This window comes from Panthera leo, chromosome D1 (assembly GCF_018350215.1).
Source record: "Panthera leo isolate Ple1 chromosome D1, P.leo_Ple1_pat1.1, whole genome shotgun sequence".
NCBI classification, from domain to species: domain Eukaryota; kingdom Metazoa; phylum Chordata; class Mammalia; order Carnivora; family Felidae; genus Panthera; species Panthera leo.
In genome coordinates, this window is record NC_056688.1 from 16,189,505 (window position 1) to 16,198,598 (window position 9,094).

Sequence of the window (9,094 nt, forward strand, 5' to 3'; positions counted from 1 at the left end):
ACTGAGCCACCCAGGTGCCCCTAAAGCTGTAGTTTTAAAGATCATCAAATGGTATTTGATTTGTACATTTCACTATATATAGATTTCACCTGACAACCATAAGTAAATATTGAACTCCAGTTAATTATGTGCATGATAAAGTGTTTAGGATGAAGTGTATTGATATCTCTAACTTCCTTTGAGATGTATCAAAAAACAAGATGGACTGATGAATGGATAGAGGGATGGATATCTGAGAAAACAAATTTAGCCAAAGGTTAGTTGTAGGATTTGGGTGGTAGATATATACATATAATTCTTCCAAAATTCTTTTATAATTTTTTATAATAAAATATTGGGAAGGGATTCCTGATCTAGTTCCTTCTCTGATATTTCTCAGATCTTTTTTTACCTAAGGATCATGAAGTTTTCAAGCACTACATATGTCCCTGACATGACAGTTGTCTCTTTCCTGGGAAGTTTTTAATATAGCTCAGTCACCTAATCTTTGATCTGTTTTTTTTTTTAATTTTTTTTAGTGTTTATTTATTTCTGAGATAGAGAGCATGAGTGGGTTAGGGCAGAGAGAGACGGAGACACTGAATCTGAAACAGGCTCCAGGCTCTGAGCCATCAGCACAGAGCCCGATGCGGGGCTCGAACTCACAAACCGTGAGATCATGACCTGAGCCGAAGTCGGTCACTCAACCAACTGAGCCACCCAGGCACCCCTACCTAATCTTTGATCTTTACCCTCCAACAATAGGTATGTTGTTTGTTACCTTGACCTTGAATGTACAGCAGTCCAACATTTGGGGAGGCATAGCTCAGGTTGCATTCTCTCACCTGGACTTTGTTTTACTGAATTCCTCCCGACACAATAGCTGTTTGATGAGGACTTGTAAAAATTAATGCTCAACTTTGTGCATTGCTGGTGGGTGGGTAAAATGGTGCAGCCACCGTGGAAGACAGTATGGCAGTTCCTCAAAAAGTTAAACCAGCAATCCCATTTCTGGGTTTATTCCCAAAAGAAATGAAAGCAGGGACTCAAACATTTACATACCAGTTTTAACAGCATCGTTTGCAATCGCCGATATTGGGAACACCTCAAATGTCCCTTAGCAGATGAATGGGTAAAGAAAATGTGACCTATACCCAATGGAATATTATTCAGCCTTTTAAAAAGGAAGGGAATTTTGATACATGCTACAAGGTGGATGAACCTTGAAAACATTATGCTAAGTGAAATGAACCAGATGCAATAAGACACATTTTGTATGATTCCACTTAAGTGGTACCTAACATAGGCAAATCCATAGAAACCAGAAATAGAGAAGGTACCAGGGGCTGTGGGGAAGGGAAGGTGGCAGTTACTGTTTAATGGGAACAAAGTTTCAATTTGAGATGATGAAAAAGTTCTAAAGCTAGATGGGGGTGATGGTGGTACAACACTGTGAATGTACTTAAATGCCACTGAGTTGTATACTTAAAAATGGTTACAATGACAAGTTTCATGTGATGTGTATTTTACTTTTTAGAAAATTTTATTCCATTTATTTAAACTCAAAAACAGAAGTTCACTCATTTCTCTCATCCCCCATTGCCTCTTGGAACCAGCAATCTGTTCTACTTTGATTTTAAAATTTTGATTACTGATTCAATCTCCTTCCTAGCTACAGGTCTCTCAGACTTTCTACTTTGTCAGTCTTGGTAGGTTTTATGTTTCTAGAAATGTGTTCACCTCATTAGGTTAACCAATTTGTTGTTGTTGGTTTTCACCTCCCAGAGCAAGTCATATGGTCCAACTCCAAATCAAAAGATAAGGAACCATCCTGTGCTTATCATGAAGCCATGGTAAGAGGGGGCTGCATACTATAGGTGAGTGAAGAATTATTACCAGTAATTTAATCTGTTCAACCCTTTTATTGCCTAGAAGGCCCTACATGATCTGATCCTAGGTACTTTTTTTAAGTTTATTTCTTTTGAGAGAGAGAGAATCCCAAGCAGGTTCCACACTGTCCGTGTGAAGCCTGAGTGGGGCTCAAACCCATGAACCATGAGATCATGACCTGAGCTGACATCAAGAGTTGGACGCTTAAACCGACTGAGCCACCCAGGCACCCTGCTTTTTTTTTTTTAAGTAAACTCTACCCCAACATGGGGCTTGAATTCGTGACCCCAGAGATCAAGAGTCAGATGCTGAACCGGTGGAGCCAGCCAGGCACCCCAAGGCTTTTTAATTTTGTTAATCTTTTTGAGGAACCAATTTTGGGTTTTATTGGTTTTCTTTTTGTTTTTCTATTCTCTATTAATTCTGCTGTAATCTTTATCATTTCCTTCTTTTTGCTAGCTTTGGGTTTAGTTCTATTTTTTTCTAGTTTCTCAGGTTGTAAAGTTAGATTGTTAATGTGTGACCTTTTTTAAATGTAAATATCCTCTGAGCACTGCTTTTGCCACGTCCTGTAAATTTTGGTATGTTCTGTTTTCATTTCCATTTGTCTCTAGGTATTTTCTAATTTCCCTAGAAATTAGATTTCTAATTTTTTTCTGATTTCTTTTTTTTTTAAGACCTCTTTTTTTTTTTAATTTTTTTTAACGTTTATTTATTATTGAGAGACAGAGAAACAGAGCACGAGCATGGGAGCGGTGGAGAGAGGGAGAGACACAGAACCTGAAGCAGGCTCCAGGCTCTGAGCTGTCAGCACAGACCCGATGCAGGGCTTGACCTCACAAACCGCGAGATCATGGCCTGAGCTGAAGTCGGACACTTGACCAACTGAGCCACCCAGGTGCCCCCCCCTTTTTTAAAAATATTTATTTATTTTGAGAGAGAGAGAGAGCACACGTGTGCATGGTGGAGGAGCAGAAGGAGAGAGAATCCCAAGCAGGCTCTGTGCTGTGAGTGCAGAGCCTAACACAGGCCTCGATCCCCTGATCTGTGACATAATGACCTGAGCCAAAATCAAGACACTTAACCGATTGAGCTACCCAGGTGCCCTTCTCTCGTGATTTCTTATTTGACCCATTGGTTCAGAGCATATTCTCTGATTTTCCCAAAATTATGGGTTTTTCAGTTTTGCTTCTGTTATTGATTTGTGACTTCATCTCGTGGTCAGGGAGGATACTTTGTATGATATCTACCTTTTGAAATCTATTGAGACTTAATTTGTGGCCTAACATAGCACCTATCCTGGCAATTGTCCCATGTGCACCTAAGAAGTATGCTCTTGCTGCTGGACAAGGTGTTCTGCCTTTGTCTGACAGAGTTAGTTCACTGTGTTAAGCCCTTTGTTTCCTTATATATCTTCTGTTTCACTGTTATATCCATTATTGATAGTGAGGTATTGAAGTTTCCAGCTCTTATTGTACAACTGTTTCTCCCTTCAATTCTGTCAACTTGTGCTTTATATGTTCTGAGGTCTGTTATTAGGTGTATAAATGTTTATAATGGTTCTATCTTCTTGCTTCATGTTCCTTTTGTCAAGTCTCCTGACTTCACAGATGTAGAATCTGCTCATCTCTCTGTAATAGCAATTCTCAAATTTGTCTCCATCTTGAAATACTCTGAGGAGCTTAGAAAAAATATGGATTCCTGCATCCTGCCTCCAGAGATTGTGATTTAATTAGTCTGGTGTGTTGTCTGTGAGAGGCAACTTTTCTTTAAAAGATCTCCAGGGGTGCCTGGGTGGCTCAGTCAGTTAAGCGTCCAGTTTCGGCTAAGGTCATGATCTCATGGTCTGTGAGTTTGAGCCCCGCATTGGGCTCTGTGCTGACAGCTCAGAGCCTGGAGCCTGCTTCAGATTCTGTGTCTCCCTTTCTCTGCCCCTCCCCTGCTCCTGCTCAGTCTGTCTGTCTGTCTCTCTCTCTCTCAAAAAGTAAACATTAAAAAAAATTTTTTTAAAGATCTCCAGTTGGGGATGCCTGGGCGGCTCAGTCGGCTGAGCGTCCCGCTCTTGATTTGGGCGCAGGTCATGATCTCACAGTTCGTGGGTTAGAGTCCTACGGCAGACTCCACGCTGGCTGGTGGTGCAGAGCCAGCTTGGGATTCTCTCTCTCTGCCCCTCCACAACTCACCCTCCCTCAAAAATAAATAAATAAACTTAAAAAAAAATAATAAAAGATCTCCAGTTGATTCTAATATGCAACCAAGTTTGAGAACTACTGCTCTATGAATACTATTGTTAATTTTCTTAGCTTACCTGCTTTGTTTCTCTGATTTCCTTTGTTCTGCCAGTTTTAGTCTCTATTTTTCTGGTTTTCTTCAAATGTCTGGCAATCTCTGACTGTACATGGATATTTAACATGAGAATTGCAAACAGGTGCACACACACATGAAATGAGAGCAAACAGATATTTGCTATTTGCTTCAAGACTCCCTGACAGTATCTATAGGTCTTTTCTCTTTGGCTGATCATCTTGCCAAGAGAGGACTCTTGCAATATTCTGCTTTGGAGGTATAAGCATGGAAGGGGGCTGAGGGTCTCATGGCTCATTCTTCTGTATTACCCTCTTCTTTTACTTATTTATTTTATTTTATTTATTTAAAAATTTTTTTCAAGTTTTATTTATTTTTGACAGAGCATGAGTTGGGGAGAGGCAGAGAGAGAGGGAGACACAGAATCCGAAGCAGGCTCCAGGCTTCCAGCTGTCAGCACAGAGACTGATGGCGGGGCTCAAACTTGTGAACTGCGAGATCATGACCTGAGCTGAGGTGGGACGCTTAACCGACTGAGCCACCCAGGCGCCCCCACCCTCTTACTGTCCTGCTCAGATTGCTTGTACTCTCATGTCCAGAGCCCCCGCCTTCTGTTGGGATGAAGAGGTGGGCAGCACAGATGGGGACATTTCTGGGTATCCAATCCTTCTACAAACCTTAAACCAATTCTCCTGTTTTCAGCCTCACCCTGTACACATGCCATCAGAAATATCTGGCATTTCAACCCCTGACCCTTTCCAGGGCTCTACACTGTCAGATGGCTTATCAGTTTCTCGGTCTCTATAGGCAACTTTCAGGCTCCCCTCACACCCCCATACATTACCCATATTCCAAAACTGTTGCTGTCTAATCACCCATCATTTTCTTTCCTATTATCTATCCTTGCTGGTTTATGTCTTTTTAAAAATTATTATTCTTATACTATCATTGTATAGGGTGAAAGGAGAGAGTGAAGATGTAAATATTGTGTTCAATTTTGTTTGTTTCGAAGTGTTGAGAGCCTAGGGTCAGCAGAGAAGGTGAGGGACACTTCGAGCAGGGGAAATAGCCTGTGTAAAGGTTTAGTTAGAAGAGGGACTTCCAGGGGCACCTGGGGGGCTCAGTCTGTTGAGCGTCCACCTTCAGCTCAGGTTATGATTTCACAGCTTGTGAGTTCGAGCCCCACATCCAGCTCTGTGCTGACAACTCGGAGCCTGGAGCCTCCTTCGGATTCTGTGTCTCCCTCTCTCTCTGCCCCTCCCCTGCTTGCGCTCTGTCTCTGTCTCTCAAAAATAAACATCAAAAAATTAAAAAAAAAAATTAAAGGGCTCAGTCAGTTAAGCATCTCACTTCGGCTCAGGTCATGATCTCATGGTTCATGGGTTCGAGTCCTGCATTAGGCTCTGTGCTGATGGCTCAGAGCCTGGGGTCTGCTTTGAATTCTGTGTCTCCCCGTCTCTCAAAAATAAATAAACATTTAAAAAATTAAAAAAAAACAAAAGAAGAAGAAGAAGAAGAGGGACTTCCTGAATATGGGTAGAGCACAGCAAGCAGAGTTTGGTTTGGTATTTTGCCTTGGGGGATTATGGAAAATGAGGATCTTGAGGTAGGGAGAAAGCAGCCAAATGCAGTCTCAAGAGGCCTAGTTGAAAATTTATACTTAGTAACATAGTTACCACATCTTACATTTTGTGGCACTTCATCTTCTCACATAGTTTTACCCACAGGGAAAGCCTAAGAGTTAATTAGTGTTTGTTGTAACTGTTTCCTTTTACTTATTTTTTTAATGTTTATTTGTTTATTTTGAGAGAGAGAGCAGGAGAGAGGGAATCCCAAGCAGGCTCCACACTGTTAGTGCAGAGACTGATGCGGGGCTTGATCCCATGAACCATGAGATCGTGACCTGAGCTGAAATCAAGAGTCGGACGCTTAACTGACCGAGCCACCCAGGTGCCACTATGATAACTGTTTCATAGCTAGGTTAACTGAGGTAAAGAAGTTACCGGATTTTTTTCTAGGTCCACAGAGCAAGGAGCCAGAAGGGAGTAACAACAGGTGTTGAGGAGGAGAGGAGCCCACAACTGAGCCATGTCTGGGAGGGCTGTGCTGGAGCGGCGAGGTAAGCTAAGGCCATGCGTGAACAATGACTTTGGCAGGAAGTACACTCGAGCCCTGTTATTTGTAGATTCTGCCTTTGTGAATCCACTTGCTTACTAAAATATGTTTGCGATCCCCAATCGGTACTTGTAGTGTTTTCACGGTTATTTGCAGACATGCTCAGAGCAGTGATAAATGTAAGTCACCTGACACCTACCTTCCATGCTGAGGCAGAGAAAGGTGACGTTCTGCTTTCGGGTTTCAGCTGTCATACTGGAAACAAGTGCTCTGTGCACTTTCTATGTATTGCTACGTTTTCTGCTTATTGTTGGTGATTTTGCTATTTAAAATGACCTGCAAGCAGGGGCGCCTGGGTGGCTCGGTCAGTTAAGTGTTTGACTTCGGCTCAGGTCACGAGCTCACGGTTTGTGATTTCAAGCCCCTCATCTTGTCTGCTGTCAGCAGAGAGCTTGCTTCGGGTCCTCCGCCCCTCTCTGCCTCTCCCCTGCTCGTGTGCTTTCTCTCGCTCTCAAAAATAAAAATACAAACATTTAAAATGACCCCCAAGCATAGCAGTGAGGTGCTGTCTAGTGTTCCTATGTGTAGTAAGGCCACCATGTGGCTCACGGAGAGACTGTGTTAGATGAACTTCAGTACAGCATGATTTACAGTGCTCGTGGCTGTGAGGTCAATGAATCAATGGCTGGTTGATGAAAATGTTATGACCGGGGCACACAGAAGCCTAATCTCATATTTCCCCTAGGAGCGATGGTTCGGTATTTGCTAATTGGGTGTTTGTGGTGGCTTTATAGAACGTAACTACTGTGGATAACAAGATTCAACCGTTTTCATTAGTGCTAAGTCTTAGCTCTAGCCAAAGAAGGAAATCTGAATGTTCCCTGAAAACGTAACGGAGAATTTGAGTTACTATCATACTTTGGTTTTTTTTTTCCCTATGAGTTAAATGAGAGCATTGGTGCTATCCAGTTGAGAGCAGAGCCCCTGGGGTTCCAGTATGATGTCAAAGCGAGGCCTGAGCACAAAAGTTCCTGCTCCTCAAATTGAAGCGTGATGTGAACATCACACTTGGTTTAAGAGTCGGTCAGAAACAATTTCCCTCCTGTGTGTTTACTGTATATGTATTAGGCTGACGGTGTAGCATTTTTTTAAGTTTATTGATTTTGAAAGAGAGAGAGAGAGAGCGCGCGCGCACATGCGAGTGGGGGAGGGGCAGAGAGAGGGAGAGAGAGAATCCCAAGCAGGCTCCACACTGTCATGCAGAGCCCAATACGGGGCTTGATCCCACAAACCGTGAGATCATGACCGGAGTCAGACGGTCATCCGACTGAGCCACCCAGGCGCCCCTGACGGTGTAGCATTTTACTGTAATTCTCCCCGCAATCAATTCCTGCCCCACTTCCCCCCATATCAGTCCGTAGCTCCTTTATCCCTTCAGCTGCTCAAGCCAAAATGCCTGGGGGTCATCCCTGATTCCTTTGCTTGCACCCCCACGTCCAGTCTATCAGCAAGTTCTGTCGGTTCTACCCCTGCTGTTTCTCCCTCTGTTGCCTCTCACCCCACCCCTCCCTTCTGTGAGGTCATCCCCTTCCCGGCTGCAGATCTCCGCCCATGGGAGGCACCAGCAAGACAGAAGGCGGAGAAAGGAAGGAGCGGCCGTTGCTCACGGTTGCTGTGGTAGTGAGGGGACGGTGTGCACGCTTCGGTGCCTGAGTGTGGCCCCCTCGCAGCCCATCGGGACCACTGCAGGATCCCTTCTGCTTCCGGCACCTGCAGTGGACGCCTCCCCCTGAACGTCTTCTTCCTGCGGCACGCTCTCCCCTCTCCCTTCTGCTCCGCGGGCCTTCCGACACTTTGTGACCGGTTTCCCGCATTTAGCACCCTCTGTCAGAAGTAACTAGTGTGGCTTCTGACTTCCCGACTGGAGCTTGGCTGACGTGGCTTCCAGATCATTTCCTGAATCGCTCCATCTTTACCACCACTACTTTCACCCCGGTCCAAGGCACGATCACCTCCCACCTGCACTGTGCACCAGCTAGGCTCTCTGGAGACCACAACCACACAGGTCTGGAGCCAGACAGGCAGGTAAGGCAGGCGGCAGCCACTGGTGAGAGACCCCTAGAAAAAGGAAGTTCCGGGAGAAAATAACCGCCCTCTACCGCCAACCCTGGAGAACTGGGATTTGATTTTATTTCACAGGCTGATTTGCTGAAGCCGCTATTCACTTAATGCCATTACTAGGCCTGGTTCCTTACCTCTGCCTGGTGCTCAGTCTGTCTTTTTTTCTTTTCTTTTCTTTTCTTTTCTTTTCTTTTCTTTTCTTTTCTTTTCTCTTTTCTTTTCTTTTCTTTATTTTGGTTTACTTAGAGAGAGAGAGAGAGAGAGGACAGAATGCAAATGGGGGAGGGGCAGAGAGAGAGAGGGAGACACAGAATCCAAAGCAGACTCCAGGCTCTGAGCTGTCAGCACAGAGCCCAACACGGGCTCAAACTCACAAACCACGAGATCATGACCTGAGCCCAAGTCGGACGCTTAACCAACTAAGCCACATAGGCGCCCTGTCTTTTTCTCTTTAAATGTGTATTTACTTATTTTGAGAGAGGGCACTCGCAAGTCAGGGAGGGCAAGAGAGAAGGAGAGCAGAGAATCCCAAGCAGGCTCCACACCGTCAGCGCAGAGCCTGACATGGGGCTCCATCTCACAAACCATGAGATCATGATCGGACCCAAAATCAGGAGTCGGATGCTTGACTGAGCCACCAGGAGCCCGTCTTTTCTCTTTCACATTACAGAACAGCAGGACAACC

General features: G+C 44.3%; 1 long non-coding RNA gene across 1 annotated transcript; it reads left to right on the forward strand.

Moving 5' to 3' along the window:
- LOC122201080 lies at positions 1-6,396 on the forward strand. Its single transcript, XR_006194069.1, has 3 exons — positions 1-51; positions 1,765-1,856; positions 6,192-6,396. It is a non-coding gene; the product is annotated as an uncharacterized LOC122201080 (long non-coding RNA).
- Positions 6,397-9,094: the final 2,698 nt, after the last annotated feature.